We start from the raw sequence: 10598 nt of genomic DNA, 5'->3' as shown, positions 1-10598 counted from the left end.
GTTGTGAGCTAGGATCTTTGAGCTCTTGGAACTCTCCCTCAGATGTCTTTGGAGAAGATGCCCCCTCCTGCACTTGTGTTGCTACTTCCTTGCCTTCCCTCTATCCCTGTTATCCTTCTTGTATCTTTTTTTGTGTTTCTTGTAGTACTGACAGAGTTTGCTATAAGATTGTTTAACGATCCTATAGAAGGGTTTTCCCTCTCTGTAATGGGGTCAAAGGTGCCTTGTCTTACTTTGTTGATGCTAACCTGGTGACAAGATTCCTAACATAGGTGATGAGAGACTTTGGGGAAGCTTGTTTTGATCTGCCCTCTTCAACTTTTATTTCTAGGGAAGCTAGATCTTCTTGCTCTTTTGGTGACTCATTAATTATGATTGGAGTCATGGTGGGTGTTTGTGGTTTAACTTGTTTGATCCTAGTGCTCCTTCTTGTTTTGAAATAGAGGGGAGTCTACCTCTGTCTTTTCCCTTTTGACTTGACAGGTGTGCTCAGGAATTTAAGATAGTAACTACCTCCTTCTCAGTTATTTCAGGGGACAACCTTGGAGATTCCTCCCCTTCCTTGGTATGTTCCTTAGGATTTTCTTCTTCCTTCTATTCTCCCTCTTCACTTTTCCCTTATTCTCCTTCTTATTTTTCTTCCTCTTCCTCTGTTTTCTCTGCTTCTGCCTCCTCTTCCTCCTCTAGTTCTTCTTCTTCCTCTTCAAGTTCTTCTTCATCTTCTTCTTCCTCCCCTTCACCACTAGAGGTTGGGTCCCTATCATACTCAAGGGCTTGTATTTCAATTACAACCTCTCTATCCATGTCTCTAAATGTGTAGTGTTGAATAGGAATTATTAGCTGGCTTAAGGCATCCTCTAATATTACCTTAATAAGTCCATGGTGTGCCAATTGCTTACGTTTCGCCTCTTGGGAATTTAGGCTCATGTCTTTTATTGATTGCATAAGAAGTAGGGCACATTGAGTCTTCGGCCAATGGGTATCTCCTATCCAAATCGCAACTCATGGAGGAGTCTAAATTGGTAGCCATAGATTATAGTGAACCTCCCTACACAAGAGATATATTTGAGAATATGATAGCTCACCTCATTCCAAGGATAGGGAGGGATTTCCCTTCTTATCCCATTTTTGTCCTCAATTCACTCTTCATCCTATAAGAAGATTTTTTTCTTAGCAAAAATGCTTGAAGCCTTATCCCCCTTTCTCCATTGCATCCCTTGAGGAAGCGTAGTGATTCTTCTAATTACCTAAGGAGTAATTGTAATTGACAATCCTCTTACCACAGTAGTAGAACTGGTTCTAGCCTGAGGGTTGAGTACCATGGCAAATTCTTGAGCTACATCATTATCATACCCTTTGAGAAGCTGAAATAATCCCAAATAGTTATGCCTTCTAAATATTTCTACCACAGGGGGATGGAGGTGTATCCTAGATGTCTTTGTAGGTTCCCTTTCGTTAAATCCTCTTGTCATGTATCTTCTTTGGTTAGCGAACTGTAGGGAGTTTGGTAGCTTAGCCTTAGTCTTTCTAGGGTGACGGAGAATTTAAAATATTGGTGGATGGATGCAATTTATTTCTATCTCCACAAAACTTTTAAACTTCACACAATTCTGTCTAAAACCCATGGCCCACTGTAAAAACATAGAAAACTCAGATTTGTTTCTCTTTCCCTTTCCTAGCTATCAATTCAAAACAAAAGAGATATGGGCCACCTACCTTTCACTATCATGATTTGGATGAGGAGAATTCTTGAAAAGATGGACCCTAGGCATCCCCTTTGTAGAGTTCTCTATGCATTTCTAATGCTTCTTCCAACTCTCTACATTTCCTGTAGTTTTTCTTGTAGTTCTATTTTCTGTAGGGTGGCTAAAATAGGTTTCTTCCTTGATGGATCTCTAAGGTCGTCCCAATCTTCTCTGATCTTGAAATTGACAAATGGTGCATGATAGTTTGGAATGTTTGCTATTTATGGTCGATTCCTTTAGGTGTTGCATTAGCTGGGAGTGTACAGGATTTCCTCTTTGGGACCATTGGCCCACCATTGGTTATCATGTAGCCTCCCCTCGTAATCATCACCCATTGTCACACAACTTAATTCAACCACCTTTTCAATTCATTCTCCTTAATGTGACAATGCAACATGGCATGTTGAGTAGGAGTTCAATTTTTTTTTTTCGAGCTGAGGGTGGCCAAGTTAGCTGGCCACATTGTTGGGTGAAACTATGTTCGTTTAATTCCGTTGTAGTACTTACCCAACTATTTAATTTATCAATCCGAGGTCCGTAGACTTACGAGACACATGCACTGTATATGCAGGACTGAAGTGGAACTAATCTAATCTAATCTAATCTAAATTACTGAAATCAAATTAAAGCATTGAAACACTAACTAGGAAAGCATGAAATTGCATAAAGGAAAATAAATACAACATGTGAAGAAGTGAATGGCAAACAACATATGTGAGCTCACAAAAATAAAACTATGTCAAATTATATTACAAAAACTAAATTACAAATCATGAAAGAATTAAAGTTAATCTCCATTCTCTATTATTCATTATTCCCCTATCACAATGAAGAGAGAGCACTCTCTTATATACACGAGGAAGATAACCTTTCCATAATTACATATCAAATATTCTCTCAAGCACTCTCAACTAGTTTCCCATTATTACAAGATATCATCGCACAAATCTCTCAAACATGATCCCATAAATCTCTCATATCTTGGATAAGATATGTCTTCATGATTTTCTCCTTAGGATAAGATATGCCTCCATGATTTTCTCGATGTGCCTCCATGATTTTCTCGATATGCTTCCATGATTTTCTCCGTAGAAAAAGGCTTGCATAATTATCTCCTTGATATGGTGGAGGAGACATTAATTCTTCACATATTTCCTACATCACAAAACTCACATATTCTTGAGATATATATATAAAAATATGTACATTTTCTAATAATTAATCATGAATTCACTTATAATACAAAAATGAATAAAATGGAAAATAAGAAGGTTAAACCCAAGTGTATGTAGGAAAGTGATATGATAACAGGTTAATGGAATGATGAAATGTAAGGAAAAAGGTGGATGAAAATATGACATTTCTGAGTCCCAACATCCTCCCCAACTGAACTTGTTGCATGTCCTCATGCAACCATGCATGGGTATCTTTTAAGAACATTTGGCATATTGAACTTTGGCTTTACATAATGATGTCTTAAATGTTTCCAGGATATGTGAGAGACATTTAGTAACAATTTACACTTTCTTATGGTTGGTTCTTGTGTGACAACCATGAATACAAATAATGTTGGTTCTTGTGTTAACAACATTCATTTCATTTTCTGTTCTCTTTTCTTCAATAATGTAAACATTCACTGGAAATCATAATGTGCATAAGAAAGCCCTTTTTGTAATATTAATAAAGCATGCCAATATTGCGTATGAAACAAAGTGCAAAAAAGTATCATTGAAAAATAAATGTTGGTGAATGGTAAATGGAGTGATAGTGGTGAAGAAATGGAATCATGGAGGTGAATATGTAGTGAATGTAGTTCTCCCCCCCCTCAACTGAATTGGTTGCATGTCTGCATGCAACTTAACATGGCGTGTGAAAGGAAATGTAGCATGGTGAGGGAATTTTCCAAAATATTCAAGTTAGCATATAAGGAATTGCATGATTAAAGATTAGAAAACAACATACCTCTACTTACCCAAGAATGATGAAGTATGCAATAGGAATGTAGCTGCTGCTGCTGCTGGATCAGGAAAATATGACTGATGTAACTGGATCCTGGAGAATGAAGGAATCTGAACTGTTGATGCTGAATCATGGAAAATGTGACTGATGTAACTGGATCCTGGAGAATGAAGGAATCTGAACTGCTGATGCTGAATCATGGAAAAGATAAATGCTGAGAGTGGTACTGTGGTACTCTCATAGATCAGAATGCATGCTGCTGTGACTGCTGAGGGAGTCATGAAAAAGTGTATAGTCTTCACCTGCTACAAAACCCGATGGTACAATTCTAAACATGCGAATGAATGTGTCGATGTCGAGCATGAATAGAAATCATTGGATTACCAGCCATTGATGTATGCCGTTAACCAATGCGAGGCAACTCACCATTGATGTCAATGAGTGCCAAGGTACCGGAGTACATCTTGTGAAGTGCGAATGGATGTGTCGAGGTCGAGCCACTTGCAAGATCTGATGATCAAGGGACATTGATGTATTCCCATGATCGCCAGCGAGAGAACTTGCCATTAAGGCATGCAAGCCTCTAGGTACTCAAAATGAACTCTAGTCTATTTCCCAGATAAGGTGCTGGTGTCGATGGGGCAAGACTTGTTGAAAGGTGGGCCTTAAGGAATCCCACATCAGTCAACGCGATTTTGTACAAAAAGATTTGGTAGGACTATAAATAGAAAGAACTCATGGACAAGCAGTGTGGATAAACATGGCTAGGAAATCAAGGTAATGTGATCATGGAAAGGGAATGGGTTTTATTCAAAAGGCAAACTAAAAAGGATAAATGGATGTATGCGATTCAGAAAAATAGGTGTGCATGAAGTCGTGAAAGATAAGGAAATGGAAGATGGGCTGCAACACAAGGATGGTGAGTAGTCATGACGCAAAAGGTGTGTAGTAGTCATGATATGTGCAGTGAAGAATTTGTTCCTTCAAGCATCCAATGATGCATGTTTCATTGTGATTTGGAAAAATCACTTTGCATACTCTGAAAAACTTAGCACCATTCCTGCATAAAAATTGTCATTTTCATGTGCCATCTCCATCGATCATTCCTGTATGAAGTGACTTCAAAAACAAATTAGCGCATTTCAAGAAATTACAAAATGTCCATTTTTAATTATTTTCCGAAGTTACTCTTAATTGTGGATGAAAAAGGTGTTGCATCGTAATGTTGAGCTTTCTGCATAAGCTTCTCGTTGTCCTACACATAACACCAATCTCATTTCACGTGTTAGTATATGCATCCTACTTTTGCCCACAAATTCACAAAAAGTCCAACATACTTTTATTTCCCCCCAACTTAGAAATATTGCATGTCCCCATGCAATGTATTCATTGATTGTGCAATTACTTTTTCAAAATGTTTTTATTGGTGTGCACAAAAAAATTGATTTAAAACATTTGAAAAGGCTTTTGTATCGTTTTGGGGAAGTAGTTGGTGTTATGAAGTTTGATGTAAATGAATGAGGGCAAAATTTTTTTATTTTTGTTTTTATTTTTATTTTTTTAATTTTTAATTATTTTTTTTTTAGTTTTTTATTTTTTATTTTTAGGTAAGCGTTCTAAAAATAATGATTATATAAATCAAAGAGCTGTCTTTTGTTCTTAAATTTCACAGGACCATATATATTTTAAACCAAAGCAGTGCGAATATGGCAAATCTCTTTACCGCTTTGCTTCAACTCGAGCCATCTCAGCAATCATAGTGTACCCAGCCACTATAATGAGGGTAGTTTATCCAAGCAGACTATCTATAAATATGTGGTCGAACCTGTAGTGTACAATCTATGAATAGGACATTAGTCAAAGGACAGTTTGCTTCTACGTTGTCCTGCCAAACTACAACAAAAAGTAGCATCAATAAAACGCATTCCATCTGGCACAAAAGCTACTTATCCTGAAGCACTAAATGCATGTATAGAAGAACTGTAAAAGCACATAATCCAAAACGCAGCAATCGCTCATCAATGAGGAGAGTTCCGCCAAAATTTTTCAGAAAAAGCATTTGCAATTGCGAAAGGAAGGAATAATAACGACATGCACATTTCAGTTTGCAAGCCCTTTGGTTCGGCACACAATGCTCTGTACACAAAATATCAGAGAATCTGTACACAATCTTCATGTTCCTACAACTTCACGCTCCTTTCAATCTGTAAAGCCAGCCAATTATAATGTGTACAATCGTATATGGGTATAGAACACAGAGCTTGGTACAGAATCCATCAAAAACTCAATGGAGAAACCAGAAATAAAATCCCTTCTCAAAAAGTGGGGCAAGAGAAAATCCAGTAATTTACCATGTTCTTCATCTTAAGGTTAGCCTCCTTTGCTCAACGAAACATGCATATGACAAATAAGCAAAGGCCGTGCTAGGCTAGCCTAGGCCTAGCAAATTAAAAATTCGAATCTTTATGTCTTCACACTTTGAAAATTTGATTTACATATGCATTTCCATATTTCCATTTCCATTAAGATAGTGCGTTTCACTTGGCCTAAGTTCTGAGTTTGAATCTCAAGATTTCCAACGCTCCTGGTTTTTTTTATGCTTGATTTGCACTGACAGAGAAATTTCTGATTCCCGCGTGAAAACAATTTGGGATCATCAAAAACGAGATATGGACAAACTGAAAGATGGACAGTATTCAAAAGATGAGGTAGAAATTTTGCAGAAACCAAAGTTCAGAATTGTTGAAGATGACTCCAAACCTGTTTTAAAAGATCCTCTTCTGTGGTCTAATACAATTGAAACAGAGCAAGCAGTTCTTTGGTTGCCTCCATTTGATCCCAAACCAAAGAGATATAGCGGGGAGATGGACGTTTCATAAAGCTATATCTGTCACCAGTCGTGCATTTTAGGACTAATTTTGTCATGACGTGCAAATTGAAACATGCGTTCAATGATAAATAAGCAATACCAATATGTAAGAGTTTCCCACAAATAGCATCTCAATATAGAGCTCTGGTGTGAATGCAAGTTATCAAGAGGGTAGCCAAATTTCTCATAAAAAGCGGGAATTGTGAAAGAAATCAAGAGACTTATATATGCTATTGTAAGCAAATCAAACCAGGAACCAACTGTCGATATAATCCACAAAACAAAAGCCACCTTCAAGAAAAGCTTTAAATCCTTGCCGAGAGCAATTTCTCGTGACACCTTTAGTGCATAGTTAATCTTTGCGTGCATGATAGTGCTAGTTGCATAAATTCTTTCTTCTGAAAGCTCCAATTCAGGTAGAGGAGGAGGAGGCCTGTTGAGAATAGCGGCAGCATTTGACCAGAGAAACAAAATTGTAATCAAAAGCATGAGCACATTGGCAACAAGAGACAGTAAAGTGTATCCACATCGCTCAAACAAGAACCATACTGTTGTTGCAACTGCAATGACACCACTGCTAATATTTCTTCTCCTCCAAAGGATCAAATCAAGAGCCTTTCCTGGTCCCAGGATTTCATGGAGAGATCCCTTTAAATTGAAGAGTGGGAAAGGCCGTGGCTTTATTATTGATTCCTCGGCCTCCAAAGTATTATTGTTCTCCCCTGCCATTGTCCATGCAACGAAAGCAAGGATTCTCCACAAAAGTTGCCAGATTGGGCTTAAATAACAATTCTACGTCCGTCCCGTCCTAAGGCCAAGCGCAAACTTCTCACAGAAAATCTTGAAATCGGATCGCGAGTCAGAGGAATGTGAGCTTTTATACAAAGAGAAATCATAGAGCCTTCAAAAGACAGATGTACAAAACCGTTTTTATTCACGCCGTTAGCAAAATAGGGCTCTGAAGAACCACGATTTCCTCTTAGATCGTGAGGAATTTAAGCAAACGATTTATGGGTTATATAATTCGTTCTATTATGAAAAAAACCCATGTCTTCGTTTGTCTAGATTTTCCCTGGTTTGAACACAGACTACTTTTTAAAATTGACGTTTCTAAAGTGTTGCGTTTCAAAACCTGTGAGGTGGAAGACTGAAACAGAGGAACATGAGATGGAGTCCAATGAATTGCTATCAAGGCAAGGATATGCAGAGGCAGATACAAGTGCTGGAAATACGACTGTTTCAAGCAAATGCGGATCATTGACATCAAAAGATTTGAATTTCGACTAGCTCTAAACATCCATTTGAGCAGTGCCAGTTTCCTTAATGATAGCGTTTTTGACAGAATTGGCAGCGTTCACATTTGTGACTGCCATGACACCATGGACAGCGGAAATTGGGATTGGGGTGGGTGTATTTTGCTTCAGACATCCAGAAGTGAGAAAATGGGATCAGAGGGGCCGCCCGGAACGCTCTGTTGGACTTGGCTTTGCCATCGAATGACGGGACAGGTGCGGAATTTCTGTTAGTGTCTGGCAATGGAGAGCGGATCATTTGGCTACAGCTTAGAGTGAATAGTGGGTTTATTGGAGAATCCTGCAAAGGAAGAGTGGGGATGCATTAACAAAAATTTTTATTTTTCATCTTTTTATTATTATATATATATATATATATATTTTTTTTATTTTGTTATTTTTATTATTAACAGTGTAGAAAATGAAATTAATCCTATCTTTAAAAACAAAAAAATGGTTAGTTTTAAATTTTCTTTTTAACAAATGGACACAAAAATTTGCATATTGAAAGATATTTTTGATGAAGCATATTGCAAAACATTTATTTATTCCTGAAATTGGTCGCCTAAATCATCCCTATTTTCCGATCCTCAAGATCGTACAAAGATGCAGGAGGAGAGCATACTTATTCTAAGCAAAACTGAAACCTATTTTCTGATCCTCGAGATCGTACAAAGACGCAGGAGGAGAGCATACTTATTCTAAGCAAAAGCAGCACTGAAAATGAAAGCAAAAGCTAAATCTAAAAGCCTACCTACTCTATACTAAATAGAATTTACAAATTAGTTACGTGTAGTTAAACTTCCAATGAAGCCATTCACGCAGCAGTAACAACAATAGATTCAGTAGCAATTTGTCAAATGAAAAATGACAATATTCGAGAGTGGATGAGTCTAGTTGTTGTAACTGCAAATTAACTAAAAAGTTAAAAGATAAATCTAAACTAGTACTTACCTGGAACCATTGTTCGATGAAGCTTTGATAAGCACAGTTACTCTCACTCAGATTATGCTGTAATTTCTGTTCTTCTTCTCCGATCTGCTGCTCTTCTTCCTCGATCTTCTGTTCAAATGGTTGTTTGCCATCAGATACACAAGATTCTTCAGATGTTGATATTTCTTGGGGAGTAGTTGAACTTTCAATTTTGGTCAAGATCTCCTTTTCCAGGGAAGAGGAGATTCGAACTTCTGCAAGGATCTGAGTGAGTAGTTCCAAGCTGACACTCATTATAAAACCATGTTGAAAAGGAAAAAAAAAAAAAACAAATAAAAATCAGCACACTAAAAACAAAAGGACCACAGAAATAATCCTGAATTCAATACTCAATTAAACCCTGTTACAAGGATTGCACATTAATTGAGTAATTGAATGCTTCAATTATAACCATGAACCATGAATTCATCACACATTCTTCACAGTTGCGAAAATCAAACACACCTGCAGAAATCAAAATTCACACTTGCATAAAGGTAAACACACCCTACATGCCCTGATCCATAAGAGGTCGAGCCCATTACGGTATCTCGAATGCGATGCGTAGGCTGTTCCCCAAGTCTTACCGCATTTAACACCTCGGAGTTAGGAACATGTCTAAACACACTTGCAGAAAAACCAAACTAAACTTCAATCCATCGTGCCTCCCCGGCAATGGCGCCAAAATGTTGGGTGAAACTATGTTCGTTTAATTCCGTTGTAGTACTTACCCAACTATTTAATTTATCAATCCGAGGTCCGTAGACTTACGAGACACATGCACTGTATATGCAGGACTGAAGTGGAACTAATCTAATCTAATCTAATCTAAATTACTGAAATCAAATTAAAGCATTGAAACACTAACTAGGAAAGCATAAAATTGCATAAAGGAAAATAAATACAACATGTGAAGAAGTGAATGGCAAACAACATATGTGAGCTCACAAAAATAAAACTATGTCAAATTATATTACAAAAACTAAATTACAAATCATGAAAGAATTAAAGTTAATCTCCATTCTCTATTATTCATTATTCCCCTATCACAATGAAGAGAGAGCACTCTCTTATATACATGAGGAAGATAACCTTTCCATAATTACATATCAAATATTCTCTCAAGCACTCTCAACTAGTTTCCCATTATTACAAGATATCATCGCACAAATCTCTCAAACATGATCCCATAAATCTCTCATATCTTGGATAAGATATGTCTTCATGATTTTCTCCTTAGGATAAGATATGCCTCCATGATTTTCTCGATGTGCCTCCATGATTTTCTCGATATGCTTCCATGATTTTCTCCGTAGAAAAGGGCTTGCATAATTATCTCCTTGATATGGTGGAGGAGACATTAATTCTTCACATATTTCCTACATCACAAAACTCACATATTCTTGAGATATATATATATATATATATAAAAATATGTACATTTTCTAATAATTAATCATGAATTCACTTATAATACAAAAATGAATAAAATGGAAAATAAGAAGGTTAAACCCAAGTGTATGTAGGAAAGTGATATGATAACAGGTTAATGGAATGATGAAATGTAAGGAAAAAGGTGGATGAGAATATGACATTTCTGAGTCCCACCACACATCCAGCTTATAAAATCGAACCTTTTCATATTCGTACACTTTTATCATATCATACTTAGGGAAGAATTTGGATGCAGTGCCATACCTATGCCTTCCTTCACCTGGTTGATGCATACTGGAGGGTGACTATGTTGTGCTTCTTTTTGTT

General features: G+C 37.0%; 1 pseudogene; it reads right to left on the bottom strand.

The window, feature by feature from the left end:
- Positions 1-6594: 6594 nt before the first annotated feature.
- Positions 6595-7449, bottom strand: LOC149218643 (reticulon-like protein B12 pseudogene; annotated as a pseudogene).
- Between the last annotated feature and the right edge of the window lie 3149 nt (positions 7450-10598).

The sequence above is a fragment of the Pinus tabuliformis genome, chromosome Q, assembly GCF_031772625.1.
Source record: "Pinus tabuliformis cultivar Carrire ecotype Pingquan chromosome Q, CPIR1, whole genome shotgun sequence".
NCBI classification, from domain to species: Eukaryota; Viridiplantae; Streptophyta; class Pinopsida; order Pinales; family Pinaceae; genus Pinus; species Pinus tabuliformis.
Note: the sequence above shows the minus strand (reverse complement) of the source record. Positions and strands in the feature narration are given on the sequence as shown.